Source organism: Piliocolobus tephrosceles, chromosome 16 (assembly GCF_002776525.5).
Source record: "Piliocolobus tephrosceles isolate RC106 chromosome 16, ASM277652v3, whole genome shotgun sequence".
NCBI lineage: Eukaryota > Metazoa > Chordata > Mammalia > Primates > Cercopithecidae > Piliocolobus > Piliocolobus tephrosceles.
In genome coordinates, this window is record NC_045449.1 from 65,985,987 (window position 1) to 66,005,792 (window position 19,806).

At 49.4% G+C, this 19,806-nt stretch overlaps 1 long non-coding RNA gene across 1 annotated transcript in view; it reads right to left on the minus strand.

Moving 5' to 3' along the window:
• The window catches only part of LOC111542472, a 185,447-nt gene that overhangs the window by 5,047 nt on the left and 160,594 nt on the right, over positions 1-19,806 (minus strand). The window lies entirely within an intron of this gene.

Sequence of the window (19,806 nt, forward strand, 5' to 3'; positions counted from 1 at the left end):
AAAAAAAAAAAAAAAAAAAAAAAAAAAAAACCCAGACAGAAGTGAAATCTATGTACATTCTGTGTTTGGAAAAAAAGATGGGGACAAGAAATGGAAGAACAGTAGCAAGAGGGCTCCTGTGAGGGGCTGAATAGTAGCCCCCAAAGATGTCCACATCCTGATCCCTGCAAGCAGTGAATCCTACCTTGTACAGCAAAAGGACCTGTGCAGATGTAAGTAAGGATCTTAAGCAGTTGGCCTGGACTATCCAGGTAGGCCCTAACTGTGCTCCCAAGGGTCTTGGTAAGAGGGAGGGAGGCAGACGGAGATCTGATCCCAGAGAGGTAGTAGGCAGTGTGATAATGGAAGCAAGAGGTTGGCAGGATTCAAGGAAGGGGTTGAAGAAAACAGATTCTCCCCTAGAACTTCCAGAAGGAAGCCCCACAGATGCCTGCACTTTTGCTCAGTGAAGCTGGTCTCCAGAACTGTAAAAGAATGAATTTGTGTTGTTTAAAGCCACTATCCTTCCCCAGGGCACGACGAATCTTCCCCACCTTTCTGACTATAGGTCTTGAGACCCTCCCCAGAGAGGAACCCGCCCTATACCCTGGGGGAAGGAATGCTGATGTCATGAAGCTTCCATAAAACCCCAAGAGGACAGGGTTCTCTGGGAAGCTTCCAGATAGCCAAGTACATGGAGGTTCCTAGAGGGTGGAACATCCAAGAACGGCACGGAAGCTCCACACCCCTTCCTCCACACCTCACCCCATGCATCTCTTCACCTGTAGCCTTCGTAACAGCCTTTAAAATAAACCACTAAACTTGTTTCCCTGAGATCTGTGAACTGGAGAACCATCTTCTTCCTTGTCAGTCCCTCTGGGCCCTCATGGTGACTGTGCAGGGAAAACGCTCTCCAACCGTGCTCTTCCTCTGCTCTCACCCCACGACAATCAACACAGAAGATGCTGGTGACCAAATGTGTGGGAATTTCTTCCCCCGGCATGGAGCTGTGGACACCTGCTGGGTGTCCTCCAATTCAATTCTGACCACTGAGTTTGTGGTCATTTATCACACCAGCAATAAGAAACTAATCTTGTCAATACAGTGTCTGTATTTTCCCAGAGTCTTTTGAAGAGAGTATCACAGGAGGGATATGGGTAACAGTGAAGGGGAGCTGGGCAAAAGGGGTGGGATCCGGAATTTAGCTTAGAAAGGTCAAACCAACACCCTGCAGCCTCAGCAAGAAAAGAGCAGGTCTGTGAGAGCATCGGCAAGAAGTGGTGGGATGTTAAATTAAACCATTTGCTGACTGTAACTTGGGCAGGTGGCTTCATCTCTGAAAGCCTCAGTTTCATCATTGCAAAATAGAGATATTATCATCTACCTTGCAAAGCTCTTAGGATTAAATGAGATAATACATGAAAAGCAGCTGGCCCATGGTAGATGCCAAATACACCACAACCTTTAGGAAAGAGTAGGTGTGCACAGATGAGCATAATCTGTTAGTTGCCCATTGCCGTATCTATTCTACCCTTTCCTCTTAGTAACAGAACTCTAATTTGGAGTTCACACGTTGCAGCCCACAGTAAAAAAAAGACTACATTTCCCAGCCTTCCTCACAGTTAGCTATGACCACATGACCAAGATCTGGCCAAGGAGACGTAAGCAGAAGTGTTGCAGGACTTCTGGGGAGGCTGCTTCAAAAGGTGCTGGAAGGAGCCCAGTTTTTACTTGCCTGCCTTTACTATCTTCTGCTTGCGATGAGGACATGATGGCTGGCACTCCAGCAATCATCTTGGACTCTGAGGGACATGGAAAATGAAAGGCATGCAGTCAGATGGTCTAACAAAAAGATGGGAGTCCGGATGTCTGACCATTTCACAGCTATCACACTAGCCTTCAGTGGCCTCCCTCTGGATCTCTATGTGAGAGAGAAATGCTCTTCTGTCTTAGTTTAGTCATTGTTGTGTTGTCTTGGATTTTTCTTTCTTTTTTTTTTTTAGACAGAGTCTCGCCCAGGCTGGAGTGCAGTGGCACGATCTCAGCTTACTACAACTTCTGCCTCCCAGGTTCAAGTGATTCTCCTGCCTCAGCCTCCTGAGTATCTGGAATTACAGGCGTGTAAAACCATGCCCAGCTAATTTTTTGAATTCTTAGTAGACATGGGGTTTCACCATATTGGCCAGGCTGGTCTCAAACTCCTGGCCTCAAGTGATCCACCTGCCTCGGCCTCCCAAGGTGCTAGGATTACAGGCATGAACCACCGTGCTCAGTCCGTTGTCTTGGATTTTTAGTAATCATCATGGGTACAATATATCACAGATCTAGGTAAGTAGGATGCAGAGTCACTCAGAGACAACGGTTCTCAAACTGTAACCCTGATCAACAAGCTTGACATCACCTGGGAACTTGTTAGGAATGCAAATTCCTGAACTCCACTCCAGATTTACTGAATAAAAAACTCTGAGAGTGCAGCCCAACAATTTGCTTTAATAAGCTCTCCAGGTGATTCTGATGCAAGCTCAAGTGTGAGAACGACTAGTCTAGAGCAAGATTTCTCAACTAGGCATGCTCGGGGCTGGACAATTCTTGGTTGTGGGAGACTGTCCTGTGCATTGTGCGATATTCAGTGCCATCCCCAGCCTCTACTCACTAGATGCCAGTGCCACACCCCCAACCCAATCCTAGGCGTGATCATCAAAAATGTCTCAGACATTGGGGTATGCCTGGGATAGGGAGAGCGCGGAGCAAAATTGTCCTCAGTGTAGAAACACCGTCCCAGAGGAGTGATTCTTTCTTCATCTTGGCTATGCTATAGAATCACCTAGCAAGCTCTTCAAAATTCCACTGTCTCAGCCTCATCCCAACCCAGTTAAGGCAGAATCTATGAGGGCAGGACGGAGACAGCAGTGAAAACTCCCTGGCTGAGTGCAATGATGAGCCAACGTTAAGAATTGCTCATTGCAGAGGGCAAGCCAACCACAAGAGGAACTGTGTGCTCCGAGCTGGTGAAGGTACTGAACCCTGATTGTGAGCAGGACATAAGAGGTTCCAAAGCAAAAACTGTAATAGGAGTGGCTGGGGTAGACTTGGGAACCAATGTTGTACCTGCCAGATGGGTGACTAGACGGGGTGGAATTCCTGGCAGCTGTGTCACCTCATTTCCCATAAGAACAGGGTGGACACCTTTCAGTCTCTCACATAAATAACCACACAAAGCCTCAGTTTCCTCCCCTAATAAACAGCACACAATAAGCCAGCTCCCACAAGGTGCTAAGCATTAGCTCATCCCACGAAAAGAACTGTCTTAATAAAGGCAGCCATGTGACTGTGGGCCTCTTTCAAGATAAACTCCATGGGCACAAGGATACTCTCTGAGCAAGCACAGAGTTCACATATATTTAATGGAGCCCTGACAATAAGCTTGGCAATGGGGCCATAATGGAGGTGGAGTGGAGAAGGAAGAATTAAATGAGAAACCAGCGACCAAGAATGAGGGAGGGATGAATAAGCAGAGGCCCTCTCCTTAAAAAGAAAGATTAAGTCCCATATAAATTCTTTCTCCTGCCGGGACTGACTTTTTTCTTCATGATTTCATTCCCAGCCTGCTCTGCTAAAATGCTGAGCTGAGCTTTTCCTTGTTTCCCTTGGCCTAAATCATTAAGTCCAGGATGTCAGGAGGGGGAGGCAAGGAGGGTATAGAGAAGAGGAGAAGAAAAGGAAGAAGCGGACTCTCAGTCTCTCAGGTGCACCAAGTCACTGCAGGACCAGGATCAACGGCTTCCCTGCACTCTGCATTTTCAGCCCCACCTGGCTAGCCCAGATGGAAAGATAAAGGAACAGGTACCAGTCTATAAAGAATACAGAAAAAGCCAACTCCCAGTGTATCTCCCAGAGGCCTTAGGGCCAGCATGTCCATTCTTTCCCAAGGGATTTACCTTCTATCCCTTCAGTCCTTTTACTGCAGCTGATTGGGACAAGGAAGAAGAAATCCAATTGCTCCATACCAGCAAGACCAGAAAGACAAGGAACCCAGGATTCTGTTCCAGGTTCCTCTTCTGTGCCTAAGGATTTCCAACAGGTCACTGCAACAAGTGAGTCTGAAGAATATAGGGCCTTGTTGCTTCCAGTGTTCCCACCTTCCTTTTTCTTTCTTTTTTTGAGACGTTGTTTCGCTCTTGTCACCCAGGCTCACTGCAACCTCCGCCTCCTGAGTTCAAGCGATTCTCCTGCCTCAGCCTCCTGGGTAGCTGGGATTACAGGCACGTGCCACCACACCCGGCTAATTTTTATATTTTCAGTAGAGACGGGGGTTCCACCATGTTGGCCAGGCTGGTCTCGAACTCCTGACCTCGTGATCCACCCGCCTCGGCCTCCCAAAGTGTTGGGATTACAGGTGTGAGCCACTGTACCCAGCCCACCTTCCTTTCCTTACCCTCACCACCCCCTCCTCACAAAGTCAAAGAGATGTCCCGCTTGACTCAAGTCCCTGGGTTCCCTCCAGCCAGTAAACCTCGTGTGCAAATGTCCTGACTCTTGGAAACGTGTTAAAAAACAAACCTTAAAAAGCTTCCAGATGTTCTGTTTGTATTGTGGTGCTTCTCTGCTCTGGTCTCCAGAGGCCAATACGCAGTGCACAGGATCCTGACTGCCCAGATAAAATATGAGGCAGCCAAGAGGCACAGCCTGGGGGTGAGTGGGGATGACCCTTCCCCCAGGACCACAGCTTCCCCAGTTCACCCGTTAACTCTTCCATTGTCAAAGGGCAACTTTCCACGCAAAAACCTTCAAAGGGCTGCAAAGGAACTAAGCTTTTAGGTTTTGCCTCCTCTGAGTGTCCACCTCACCTCACCACTAAACTTCTCACACCAACTGCCTTCGGGATGTCGAGTCAGGGACTCAACGACACAAGAGTGACCCTCCTACTTAAGATGCTAAGTTACCATTTTCAAGGATATCTTAGGAGCTGGACCATCCAGAATGAGGGAACAGAGTTCATGGGTTGTCGAGGCCCCTCTGGGGCTGGTGGCCTCTGATCTACAGAAAGGTAATTGCCAACGGGCCAGCTTGTGCACACACAGCCACACACGCAACCCAAGGTGCACGCACCTGAGGGCCCACGATTCTTTGCACAGGGTGACGCCTGCTCCCTTTGATGCTTGCCGGATGTGTTCCCATTGGGCAAAAACCAGGCCTCAATAAAACCCGGTATTATCAAGAGGCCGGTGGTTTGTGATTGCACCAGCCTGTTATCTCCGAGGCCCTGGGCGGGGCTGCTTTGCGGTTCTCCATTGAAAAGCGTTAACTTATAGGTAGATCAAAGACCCTCCCGAACCAGCCGACCTGGATCCCTTGTTTGTCCCGGTGGACTGTGCCAAAAGATGGACTTTAAAGATAATAGGTACCCTGGTCCCAGACTCCCTTCTGCCCTCTCCTTATCATGCACTATGTCCCTCAGGGGCCATCCAACAGCCAATCATAAAGCCTTTCCTTCTCTTTCTTCAGATGACCCAGTTAACAGCAAGGGGGGGACCTGGCCAGACAGAGTCCTGGCCCTACTGCAACAATGAGGGTCGAGGGAGAGAGAGAAACAGTGACTTTGAGATCAGGCAGGAGCTCTTCTCCCCTTTGGAAATCAGGTCAGGAGTAAGAGTCCAGAGAGAAGGTCGCTGGTTCCACTCTCTCCTCATGAGGGATAAACTGCCAGGTCCTCTTCCCTTGGTCCCTAAAGTTCCCTGTTGGCCTCTACTGCCCACCCAGATGCTTGAGAGCCAGCGGTCAGTCTGCAGTGAGGACACAGTGGGACCTCTGAGTTGTTTGGATCTGGGTCACCGAGCAGGACTGCCCATTGATATGGGAGAGAAAGAGCCTGTATCCCCAGACTGTGGGTGCTGGCAGCCTGCTCACCTCCTGATGTTCCCCAGCCCGGTAGTGCAAGTCGACCTGGTCAGCGGCAGGCGGCAGTAGCACCCTTTTTTTCCTTTTTTTTTTTTTTTTTTTTTTGTTGTTGAGGTGGAGTCTCACTCTGTCGCCCGGGCTGGAGTACTGTGGCCAGATCTCAGCTCACTGCAAGCTCCGCCTCCCGGGAGCATGCCATTCTCCTGCCTCAGCCTCCCGAGTAGCTGGGACTACAGGCGCCGCCACCTCGCCCGGCTAGTTTTTTGTATTTTTTTAGTAGAGACGGGGTTTCACCGTGTGTTAGCCAGGATGGTCTCGATCTCCTGACCTCGTGATCTGCCTGTCTCGGCCTCCCAAAGTGCTGGGATTACAGGCTTGAGCCACCGCGCCCGGCCGTTTTCCTTCTTGTACTGAGGGTACCAAGCTCACTGTCTGGCAATGAAGAGGCAAACGAATGAATGAATGAACAAATGAACAAATGAATGGATCGTGAGCAACACAAGCTAGTCACCTCAAAGCATGGGAGGCCCTTAGAACACGAACCCACTCATTCCTGCCAATGGGAAAACACTTCAGGTGGTAATCCTCAGAGATCCCACAGCTTACTGATACGAAGTCGGATCAGGGTTCCAGTCCTGGGTTAGTTAGCCTCTTAGGAGTGGTAGGCTCCTGGGCAAGTTACCTCAAATCTCTTGAGCCCATCTGTAAAACAGGGATAATTTCTAGGCTTGTTGTGAGGACTGAGTTAAGTACGAAAGACTCAATTTTTTTTTTTTTTTTTTTTGAGATGGAGTCTCTTTCTGTTGCCAGGCTGGAGTACAATAGCATGATCTCGGCTCACTGCAACCTCTACCTCCCAGGTTCAAGTAATTCTCCTGCCTCAGCCTCCCAAGTAGCTGTTACTACAGGCACCCACCACCTCGCCCAGCTAATTTTTGTATTTTTAGTAGAGACAGGGTTTCACCATGTTGGCCAGAATAGTCTCGATCTCTTGACCTCACGATCCGCCCGCCTCAACCTCCCAAAGTGCTGGGATTGCAGGCATGAGCCACCGTGCCTGGCCTATTTGTTCTTATTACTCTATTTCCCTATGGCATTATCTCCATTTCAAAAATACAGTCAGCACCTTTCTGAAGAGGAAGGACATTAAGCCACTTCCATGGTTATTTTTCTGCTATAAACCATTCCTAAAAAGTATACAATAAAGCCTAGATCCATCTTCCATTACTCCTTTTCTTTTCCTTTTTGAATCAATAAATTGTTTGTAACATTTAGATTAACCCTTACCTCGCCTCCTTCCATATTCCCTCAACCACCCCTAAAAGTTCTGAGAACTTGTGTCCACGAGCAGGGAGGAAGGAGGTAATGAAGGCAGGAGTCATGATCAGGGCCCTTAAAACACCCTCACCATGAATGATTTAGCTCAGCTACTGGTAAAGACATGATTCCAAAACAGCTAAGACTAATCCAAACTCTAGCTTGGCTATTATTTCATGCTACCTTACATGGAAATCCAACTCCTATATCTTTCCCTTGTATCTTTCATCTTTCTAATTTGTGTTCTCTCTTCCTTGAACTCCTGGTTTGTCTGTCTCTGTCTCACTCTCATTAGAGACACCACGGCCTTATGAGCCAAGATAGGCCAACTCAACTGGAAACGATGCTTACGGGGGCTCTGTCTGTTCTGCCTGGTCCTGGCCCCGCATGGCCTGGCCAGCTTGTGGTATCTGTGCCAAGGTGAGTGGGGGAGCTGGGCCTCGGCACCCTCCCATCACGGCGGGGCCAGGCTGTTACCCAAGGCTGCAGCTGGACTCTCAGAGGCACGGGGAGGTCAGGCAGCAAGTTCACAGAACAGGCCACCCACACGGCACATCAGGGCTGCTGGACTGTCCCCAGGGCCAGAGCCGCTCTGGCCCTTGGCCCTGACTCGGAAGACTCCACCATATGGCCTCCCTCTGGGAGGGTGAGAGGAAGAAAAGAAGTAAACCAGGGGCTAGGAACAGCCATGCTGCCCTCTGAACGCCAGAGCCCCTTCTTGGGCATGGGGTTGGTGGGTATTAGATTTGCTCCCAGCAGGTCTGAGACAAGAAAGGGGGTGTCCAATAAATGAAATGGGTAACAGCTGATAGCAATATGATAGATGAGCAGATGAGACTGGGCTCTCCTTTCTGCTCTTCTCGGGTTCTCTCTCTCTCTCTCCAGCCCCTAAATGTGTTTCCAGGGTTTAAGCTGAACTTCAAAACCCTAAAGTTTTTGGGAGACTTCACACTTTTCTAATTGAAGACCCAAACTGGATTTTCATGTTTGCAGAGAACTTTGACCAAAAGTGTAGGCAGCAGAGCAAAACAGGAAGAGAATGATCTCTCTCTTGTTCTCTTGTTTTCTTGTTTCTCTCTCTCTCTCTCTCTCTCTCTCTCTCTCTCTCTCCTCCCCCTAAAAAGTACTGGGGGTTAGGGGAAGGAAACAAACAAAACCTCTCTGCAGCTTTGGCCCCTAAGTCCCCTGAGCCTGCCAGTGTTCTGCTGACAGCCTTTCTCTTTCTGAGGTCCTATAGGCAAGAGTTCCATCCCTGTTGGGGCAGGGGTGGGGGTGGGAAGAGCTGGGCAAGGCTCTGGGAAAAGAGAGGAAGGAGGCAAAGAGTAGATTCTCTGGCACAGCTGCCAAGAAAAGAGCCCGAATGCCTCGTCTCAGCGGAAGGCAACCCTCCTGGGCTCCCAGGCATGCTGGGGCTTGCTAAAAACCAGAGCCCTGGCTGGCAGAGGCGGTGGACAGGGAACCAGAATTCAAAGGAGCGGCCGAAGGAGGGGGTTGCGGGGGAAGAGGGGGAGGTTTCAGTGAATCATATAAATTAGAGACAGAAAGGATGTCAGGCCACCTTCATTTCCTTCCTCTCCTAATGGGAATTATCTCATTAGCCCCGAGCTTCCTAGAGGCTAACTTTAAATGATTCCTGTAATGGGGGTTTCAATGTACACTCCACCTCCCCATCCGATCTGACTCTTAGGAGAGCTAAGAAAGGCTCTTAAAGGAACAGCAACAAAAAGACACCAGTACTATCTACTGACCACTGAATATGTCTCGCAACCTAAGGATGGCCCTTTCTCCTTCTAGGTCCACTTTTAGGAATTTATTGTGAGAAAATAGTCACGAATATGGTGATGAGCTGAATAATGGCACAAGCTCTTGCTCCCCTCCACTCCCTAATAAAAGACAGCCATGTTCTAATCCCTGCTATGTATGAATGTTACCTTATGGTATACGGTAAAAGGGACTTGGCAGATGGAATTAAGTTAAAGGTCTTGAGATGGGGAGATTATCCTGGATTATCCAGATGGACCCTAAATGTAGCTACAAGAGTTCATATAAGAAGGAGGCAGAGGGAGACTTGACTACAGAGAGGAGAACTCCACAAAGGCAGAGACTGGAGTGATGTGGCTCCAAGCCAAAGAATGCCAGCAGTCATCAGAAGCAAAAAAACAATTATCCCATGAAGCCTCCAAAAGAAACCTGCCCTACTGGCAATGACTTGGTTTTAGCTCCAGAAGTCTCAGTCAGACTTCTGGCCTCCAGAGCTACAAGAGAAAAATCTGTGTTGCTCTAAACCACCAAGTTTGTGGTAACTTACTACATCAGCTTCAGGAAGCTAGTACAGATAAAAATAACATTTTTGCTGCAAGGATTGTCATCAGAGCCTTACTTTACAGCAAAAGGGGAAAAAATGTTGGAAACATAAAAAAAACTATTAAAAAATAACCAGGTCATGTTCCTACAATGAAATACTAAACAATCAAGAAAATATTGAACTATTACTTAATGATAAAAGATTAACATCCTATAACTAAGTATGGTTCCTAAGTATTTCCATTGCTTTTATACATTTTTCTAATAGTAAGCATCTTATAATTCCTTCTGTCATTGTATAAGTTACACGTTTATTTGCAGAGTGGTATGAGTGTTAAGGATGGTTTGATCCCTTTCTATGAATAAAGATGCAGGAACTGGTGGAAATTTAGTAGAGGAGGTCAAACAGAGCAGGGGGTCCAGAGCTGGCATCCTTCTGGGCTCTGAAAACCCCCAAGGTTCCTGGCAAAAAGACTGTATACACACCTCATTCTGGCACCATGGGGCATCTGGCCTGCAGACCCTGCCCACTAACAAATGAACGAGTCCAGTCTCCTTACCATGCAGCGCAATTCCCCAACCCCTCACCTCAAGTCTGTTTCTCCCGAGAACTTACTCTCTCACAGTTCCAGAGGCCAGAGGAACAAAATCAAGATATGGAGAGGGTTGATTCCTTCTGGTAGTTTTAGGGGAGAATCTGCCCCCTGCCTCTCTCCTGACTTCTGCAGTCAATCCTCAGCATTCCTTCGCTTGTGGATGCACCACTCCAATCTCTGCTCCATCTTCATAGTGCCTTCCTTTCTGTCTTCTTCTCTTCTAAGGATGTGTCACTGGATTTAGGACCTGAATCCAGGATGATTTCATCTCAAGATCCTTAACTAATTACATGTGCAAAGGCACTATTTCCAAATAAGGTTAGATTCTGAGATTCTAGATGGACATGAATTTTGGGAGATCACTACTCAAACTATTACAGAAAGCTTTCAACTTCTGTTTCTCTTTGGAGATAGGGTCTCACTCTGTAGCCCTGGCTGGAGTAAAATGGTGCCATCTTGGCTCACTGCAACCTCCATCTCCCAGGCTTAAGTGATCCTCCCACCTGGATTCTCTACAAAAAATACAAAAATTAGCCACCATGCATGACTAATTTTTGTAGAGACAGAGTCCCCCTATGTTACCCAGACTGGTCTTGAACTCCTGGGCTCAAGGAACCCGCCCACCTCTGCCTCCCAAAGTGCTGGGATTACAGGTATGAGAGACCATAGCCCACATCCCTGCTCTCTCTCTAGTTCAGTTCATTTTTTTCTCTAAGTTTCAGTAATTCCACAAGGTCTTCTCTGATTCTTCCAGGTCCCATCCCTTCACAGAACTTTTCTGTAGTCTGCATTCCACAATTCAGCCATACTGCCATACTCCCATCCCCTGTTCATTGCCTAGGACCTACAGATGGAAGTATCCAAAGGTAGATGGACACTCCCTAAACGGATGAACTTCCCACCAACTGCAGGTGCCAATGTTAGAATGGGTAGCCTCAGGAGAGATAAAATTCTCCATCATTAAAGTGTCTAAGCAGAAAGCACCTATCTGGACAGGCTGGGAGGATGCTGTGGGTCTGAATGGGAGATGGAATTAGGTGGTCAAAAAGAGTCTGATTTTATTAAATATGAGAGCAAAGACTATACTCAAATAACTTAGCCCAGTGCTGAGCACTGAAAAGGCACTAAGCAGATGGGTGTTACCCCACTACGGATGCTTCCTTAAATCTCAGTCTTCCTCCTTTCAACAAATGCATGAAACTCTACAAAGCAAAATAAACCATGAGAAAGAAAATGCTAAGACTGAGACTATTTGTATATTCAATGGCCATTTGCAGACCACCTCCTTGGTATACTGCACTATGGGATAGAATCTGACACTCTTATGCAAGTCTCTCTTCTTTGATGGCAAGGTGACGAGCAGGGCATGGTGACATGAGCCTGTAATCCCAGCTACTTAGGAGGCTGAGGTGTGAGAATCATTTGAGCTTGGGAGTTCAAAACCAGCCTGGACAACATGGTGAGGCCCCATCTTCGATTTTTTAAAAAAGCAGCAGCAGCAGAAGGTGATAAACCAGGGCAAAGTCTCATGCCAGGAGACACCTAAATCAGCACCCCCAATGGTTACGTGACCTGAGAAAGGAACTCAATGCCACCAGAGTGTCTAGATCAGCAGCTGGAGGGTCCCTTGGCTCAACCTAAGAGATGGGGTTCTGGGATCTATTTTTGCGCCTGCCCAACCCACTAAGGAAGGGAGAGAAGGCAGAGGAGCTGCTTTCTGCAGCAGCCAAGGGCAGGCTGTCTGCTCATCCTGGAGCCCAGACAAAGCACACCCACCCGGTGGTGATTTATCAGCCGTGGGAGGCCCAAGAAACTCTTAAGCCGCAGGTGGGTGCCTGTAAAGCCACCCTCCCTGGGGAGCACAGACCTCAGGCCTCGCTCTGCTGCTAATCACCATAAGCACCCCGGTGCCTCAACCCCGATCTGGGTGGCCCTTAACCACTCCCAAAGCCCTGTCACATGCTCGGTGATCTCAGCCGGCCTCACAGAAACCCTGTCAAGTAAGCAGGACAGGTGTTGTTATTATTCCCACTTTACAGATGGGGAAACTCTGGGGGAGCAGTTCCATGGTTTGCTCAGGGCCACCCAGGGAGCGCATGTCCCAATTCCTCCCATAGACTAGGCAGGCAAGTGGTATCCCCACTCCCTCTGTGCTGCCCGCCAGCGCTTGAGGGTTTTACAAAGGTGGCAACAAATACCAGGGATGTCTCTTCCCCCTGGGCCCTGGGTCCCTTTTTGGATGCTGGAGAGCCTGGCTCACGAAAACTCCTGTGTCTTTCTGTTCAATCATCCTCCCTCCTCCTGCTTGACAGTTTGGAAGTGGAGGGGCAGGGCCCTGGCAGGAGTAGGCATAGCTTGTGCCCAGGCTGAGCCTCCCCCAGGAGCAGTAAAACATGCCTTTTGGGATCTGGGAGGAGAAGCTGCCCATTCTGTACTTTTCCAGACGTGGAGAAAGAAAGGAGAACGCAGAGCTGATTGAACTCCTGGCTCAACTCATGAGCCCTGCAGAGGTCCTCAGAGATGAGCCCTGTGTTTTACTAAGCAGCCCCAGGAAGTGGTTTGGGGGACTTCAGAACAGAATGGAGCAAGAGGAACACTGCCCTTGTTGGGGGCCAGAGGTCAGTGTGGTGTGAGTTAGTGATCCTTAGGCCAAGGGCCTCCACGGGAGGGTGGGGCCCCTGGACCCACATAACCCACGCTTCCCAAAGGCCTTCACTGCAGATTTGATGGAGCCGCAGGAACCAGGACTCAGGAGGTGGCACCTGCAGGGCCAGGAGGAGAGAGACATGCAGATGGGGCCAGCCCCTCCACAGCCCACTCCTCCTGGAAGCCCAGAGTCTGGCTGGCTCCTTGAAACTGATCTCCTAAACAGGACAAAAAAAAAAAAAAAAAATGTCGTTGTGATTTCCCCTGACCAACACACTTCTTCTTCCCTCTTTCCCAACCCCTGTGCAATCTGCACCCTCAAGAGGCACCTGGGGAGCCACCAGCAGCTAAGAGTTCAAGGGCCTCCTCTGCATTTGGGGTCAGGCAGAGAGGAGCCACAGCAAGGAAAGGTGAGTGGACAGTTGCAAGCTGTGAAAAGCCAAGCTGCCTCCAGGCATCCAGGCCTGCGTTTGGTTCCCATGACACTCTTACTGGCAGCGTTAATAACTAACCACGTCCCAGACAGGTGCTGGCGGCCTAGCCTTAGGAGTTCTTGTTCAGGGCTGGAAATGAGTCACTTCCCTTTTATAGTTTGCTAGGAGACTGAGTCACCCAGGGGCCGACCATTTCACACAAGTTCTCACACCCTGGCCAACTAATATCCACGTTCATACCCTAGACCTACCCATCCACCAGGTCAGCTGGGCCCAGTGGGGCTGACCCTCATGGCCTATGTCAAACAGCATCCCCAGGAGTGACCCAGTCCCTGCCTTCTCCCTTTGTCCCCCAACTCTCAATGGAGATGGCCCACTCAACGTCCCAAGAGGCAGCTCCTGCCTGGGCAGCTGTCTGAGAAGGACAGAGTCTGACAGGTGGGCGTCCATGCCCGAGGCCCAGTTAGATCCACCTCATCTTTGACCTTACTCTAAACATTGCTCTCGTGCGTCCTCAACCCTTTGTTTGGAAACCAAAAATACCAGAAGTGGAAAGTTCCAGAGCTGATGGACTAAAGGACAAAACTGCGATGCAATAAGTCAGCTTCGTCCCTCTAGGGAAGGGCAGAGGCTGAAAGCAGCAGGTAAACTGAGGTCCATGACTGTTAATACACTCCCCTACTTCAGGAGTCAGGTGGGAGGCAGGATGGGTCACCGAGTCCAAGGCTCCGGGCACCCACACTCCCCAGGTGACTCTGGTGTTAATTTCTCAGGAGTAATCTCTTGATAGACAATAAACAAATGTCATTCGAAAAAACAAGCTCATATGCATTTTTCAGGAACCCTTCTTTCCCACTGTAATATGGCCTCTCTTATGTTTGCCAGCAGGTGGGTACCCATGCCCAAGACCCAGTGACATCCACCTCACCTTTGACCTTTACCCTAAACACTGCTCTCAAAACTCCTCAACCCAAGGGGTGCATTTGGTCCCTCTTTTTTAATTTAAAAATTTATTCTTCTTAATTAAAAAAGAGAGTGTATTTAAGAGAAAAAGAAATAATGAAACTAAAAAACAGGAGGTTAAAAAAAAAACCTCCCCAAAATAGTTTGGGGATTTACTTTTTTTTTTTTAATCCTCAGAAAGTCCCTCTTGCTACCTGGTTTCTAAAACAGACAATCAACAGAGATGACATCAGATTAAACAGCACTGGGTGTCTCACGGCCAGGGGCTCCAGGCAGGTGTGAGACTGACAGGTTGAGAAAAGATGACACTATTTCTTCCCTTAGAAGATGAAAACCGAGGAGGAGAAATGACAGCAGAGGCTGAGCCCCGGGTGTGGTGGGAAACGTGACACCCTGCCAGCCGTTGGCCTTTTGGGTGAACTCCGCTCGCTCCTCTCCATGGGAGGACACTGCAACCCGGTGCCTGTTAGCTCCCCCATCTCTCAGGTATCACAGCCAAAGTCACCCCGGGGGCTCGGAAAGCTCCGCCTGTGGCTGTCTCACCTCCACAGAGCCCCCCTGGACTTTCCAAGCCTGCATTTTGAGCTCTGTTGGCTGCGGCCGTGGCTTTCACTTGACCTCTGCAGAGAGAGAGAGGGGCTCTCCCTGGGACACACGTCTTGCACATAGCAGCTCAGAGCGCCAGCCAAGCTTCGTCGATAGCACCAAGGGTCAGATGCCAGGAGAGAGACTCCACCCCCGGAGGCGGCTCGAGAGTCCAAGTGAGTCATGAGGTCTGACCAGCAACCATAACGTCCCAGGGTGAAGTGGGAGGCCTGGAGATGGAGCCTGCGCAGGGACAGGAACCACAGTGACTCACAGTTGGACCCTGAGGGGAAGTTCCATCTGCAAGTCCTCTAAATGGCTCTGGTCCCCGGGTGAGCTCATCCCCACTGCCGCTGACACTCAGAACCAGGACTGGCTTCTTTCTCCCAGGGCCCGGGTTTTTCACTCTCAATTATGGTTATGGCAGAAACCAACATTCGAGCCGCAGCACCTCTCCCCTACCCACCACACACACACATGATGGATGGACCTGGGGAGAGAGAGAGTGTCCTCCTGGAGCGTCAGAGTTTTCATCTTTAAAAATAGTCCTTCCTCCTCATGATCTCACCACAGAAACTTTTGGAGCTATATGGTAGGGAATGTGACAGTTCTTTAAAAGGAAGTACGCGAAATCCACACAGGGCAGTAACATCGTAATATCACTGTTTATAACTGTGGCTCCAGGGACCCAGCCATGAGGCTACCATCTTGCTCCATCTCCCTGGGCCATTGGTCTGGGAGCGGAAGAATGCAAGGCACTGGGGAGGAAGGTGTCCACACTGCCCAGGAGCCTGGCGGGATCACTCGGAAACACACTCAACCTTGGGAGAAACACACAGCGAAAAACCCCACCACTCCCATTGCCCTTTCCTTTCTCTAAGCGTTTCCAACAGACGGCAACATGTACACAATTCTAAGGCTTCATCAGGTAGAAGGGGGTTCTGGTGCGGCCCTCAGCTAGCTCTCCGCAGTGTGCGTGAACAGCAAGGTTCCCCAACAAAGGGCACCCGGCATTCATTCCCTTATAGATTCTGTTTCCAGGTTATGTGCAATTACAGGACAGTTGCTAATCACCACCAAGACGGGGCCGCCCCGGAAGCATTCTGAGAAAGACATGCTGGTTCTGTGAGCTCTGAAGCACCCTTAGTCTGTCCTGCCTGGAGGATCAATGTGGCTGGAGGACGAGAAAGACAAAAGAGGAAAGACGGCTGAACCATTCACTCCTGCCGTGGTCAAGTTGTCCTTTCTTGGAGGGAGGAGGAAGACGGGAGGGAGCTAAGAGGACACAAGACAACAAAGAGACCCCGCAAAGAGCTTCAGGGGGGCCACGAAGAATGATCTCAAGCAGTATTAGCTGCTCCATGGCATGATACTGTCCCCGTTGGGTGTTCCCTGCACTCTGTACCCCTCATGCCCGAAGGCTGCATTTGCTATCTCTCTCCCTATCCATCCTCCCCTCTCCATTTCTTTTTTTTTTTTTTTTTTTTTGCTGCTGGGGCTGCAATCTGCCAGGGTGACCCCTGGTGGCTCTGCAGGCAGGAGGGTGAGGAGAGTGGCCCTCATATGAAGCCACAACCCCAATGAAAGAGGTTATCCTGAATCCGGGAGTCACACGGTTGTTGGGTATCAGTCCCTGAGATGTGGCACCGTGGCGCTTCACCTCATCACCACCATCAATGTCATTCTATGGTAACGTGTGTGTGCCACTGTGTGCCAGGGACACAAACAGGCACATTCAATATCCCTCCTGCTTGGACCCTTCCCCCGCCCTCCCCTCCTCCCACTGGTCTCCCTGTTGCTCTCAGCTTCCCTGTAAAGAGGTCTTTTTCACACTGAGTTGGATCACAGCATGCTTTGCTCAAAACCCTGCCTGGCTCCCAGGTCCCTCAGAGGGAAGGCCCAAGGCCTCCGGGCCTGACCTGGCCTGGTGGTCGCCACCCCCTCAGCGCTCAGCGCTCACTGAGCTCGATTCTCAAGCACACTATATACTCGCGCCTGCTTTGGGCCTTGATGTACCTGCTCCCTCTGTTCCAAGGGCTCCAAAACATCCTCCTGCAAGTCTGTGCTCGAATGTCGCCTTCTCCCTTCAGCCCTGCAACCTGCCCTCCACCTCTCTCCCTACATTGCACACTGAAGCTGCCTTTCCTGCCTCTGTTTTTTTGTTTATGTTTTTGTTTTTGTTTGTTTTTTTTTTCCATAACACTATCACCTCCTTACATACTAGATAATTTACATACTTACTATTTTTTACTGTTTAGCCTACCCCACCTTGACAGCCAGTGTGGCTGCAGGACAGGAAAGACAACAGAACAATGATGGCTGACCCAATGCTTCCCGTCTTTCCTGGCCCCATGATATGGTTTGGCTCTGTCCCTACCCAAATCTCATCTTGAATTGTAGCTCCTGTAATTCCCAGTGTTGTGGGAGAGACCTGGTGGGAGATAATTGAATCATGGGGACAGTTCCCCATATCCTGTTCTCATGGTAGTGAATAAGCCTCACGAGATCTGATGGTTTTATAAGGGAAAATCCCTTTCACTTGGTTCTCATTCTGTATTGCCTGCCACCACGTAAGACGTGCCTTTTGCCTTCTGCCATGATTGTGAGGCTTCCCCAGCCGTGTGGAAACGTGAGTCCATTAAACCTCTTTTTCTTTATAAATTACCCATTCTCAAGTATGTCTGTATCAGCAGCATGGAAACGGACTCATATACTCCATTAGAAGCCAAGCTCCATGCCAGCAGGATGGAGCCTGTTTTCTTCAGTGCCTGTTCTCTGCCTAGAGAGAGCAGTCCCAGCGAACAGTGAGTGTCCTGTAAATATCTATTAGGTGAGTGAATGAATGAATGAACTGATGAACAAGTGAAGGGTGGAATTGCTGCCACTCACGGGGAGGGGGCTATGCATCTTATGGAATGAGCTGGTCTTCGGGATGGGGTTCCCTGGGGAGTGGGGGAGAGGGCTGGCAAAGGCAGAAGGTGCTGCTTCCAGAAAGACAGGCCCGCAGTTTGCCTGGAAATCCCCTTGGCATCACTCATCAACCCCCACCCCAATACACATCCAAACCCAAACAGTAGCTGAAGAGTAACTTCAACCATAGACTCTTTCCAGGCCCACGCTCCCACCGGTGAGTGCATGCCGTCATCTGGGCCCCTACTGCATGCTCCCTGGATCCCAGGATGACCAGTAAAGAAAGGATGGTGGGGGATGAAGAGATTCCCTCCCACCCTCATCCCACTCTCAGCACACTAGCTGGGAAGGCAGAGCCAGCACTGCAGGTGAAGCTCTGAAGATGAGATGGTGGGCAGGTAAAAGAGCCGCCAGTCCCATGGTCCCATGGCTGTGGGGTTTTAAGCAGGTGAGGTACACAGATGATGACACAGGGAGGGGGTGTGCTGAGCACGGTGGCAGGGTACAGTCAAGTCCAGTCTTGGGGTGGGATACAGACCAGGTGAGCTGGGCTGAAAGGATCCAAATGTGCGTGGGAAGTGATGGGAAGTGAGGTAGGAGTGTCCAGTGAGATTTGGTTGCTGGGATAATAAACAGAGAGCCATGATGGATTTTTTTCTAATAAGAAAATGCCATGTCCAATGCTGGATTTCAGAAAGAGGCTTAGGGAAGAGACCAATAGGATTACTTTGGGGAGGAAAGACTTGGAGTCCAAAGGTTGGGGCCCCTTGTGGTTATTCCAGCTTGTTCTATGAAAGCCAACACCAGAGGGGTGGCTGGGAGAAGGGAGGGGAAGGATCAAATGGAAAATTGCTGTGGAGTCATTGTCAGGACTTAGTATTCTAGTGGGTGGGGGAGTTAAAACCAATGTCCACCTTCCATCTACTTGAGCTGCGTGGAATAAGATAAAGATAAATAAGGAAAGGAACTAATAGGCATCTACTATGACCTAGACTTTGGATTTGGTTATTTCATTCAATTCTCAATCTCCCCTGAGGACAGGGTATTAGCATCAGCATCTTACAGATGAGGAAACTGAGGCTTTGTAATTTACCCAAGATCATATCCAGAGCTAGGGAGACTGTAAAACATAGGAAAAAAACCACTGACATTCATTGTAAATGCATAATACATCCCAGGCACTGAACTGTGTATTTTCCCATTTCACTTCAAAACATGGAAGAGATCATTTTTGTTATCTCCATTTTATAAATGTGGAAAGCATAGTTCAGAAAAGTGAAGGTCACCAGCCCCAGGTCACAAAGCAAAGACGCAGTGGAAATGGGATTTGAACCCAGGGCATCCGGGTCTACATTCTACCACTATACTAGACTGATAGTGACAAATTTGCAACATAATCTGTCTAGTTCCAAAGATGTGTTTGTATTGTACAGCAACTCAAGCAGTATTAGCTGCTCCATGGCATAATGTCCCCATTGGGTGTTCCCTGTACTCTGTACCCCTCATGCCCTAACACCATCAGAACAGAAGGAAGGGTGTATTTACCCTCTCTCCTCCTGCCCATTTTCCCCACTCCCTTTCATTTCCTTTGTTGTTGTTGTTGTTTTTGTTGTTGTTGTTGCTGCTGCTGGACCTGCAATCTGCCAGTATGACCCCTAGTGGCTCTGTAGGCAGCGGGGACAGCCCTCTCCCAGGCTTCATACTACTTGAGATGATTTGCTTCCAATCAAATCTGACCATGTTCTGAGCTTCTAGCTTAGTACTTACGACTGAGACAACCAGTGCTGTAACCGCTGTGGATGGTGGAATCTAGACAATCCTGGGCAAACCCAGCCCTTGCAGTAGGAGAGCGGCCCCTTGTTCCACATCCTGTTTTATTGGGAGCAGACTTCAGTTGGCAGCATGCCAGAAAGCCCTGATATCCCATTTAACCCCATGGACAGTCTCTGTGTTTCTGAAGGCCAGCAGGTGCAATCCACCTGTTTATCTCCTGGACCCACAGGCTTTGAGTCACCTGCCTCATGTTCTCCCTGCAAACTGCAAGACCTCTGTGCCCTGCAGTGGACTCGGTGTGCTCAGGGGAGGTAGCAGGAGCTGTTGCATGGTGACCCAGGGAGCTGGGAAAATTCACGGTCACTCGAAACAGCCATAGATCCCAGCAACAGCCCAGGCCT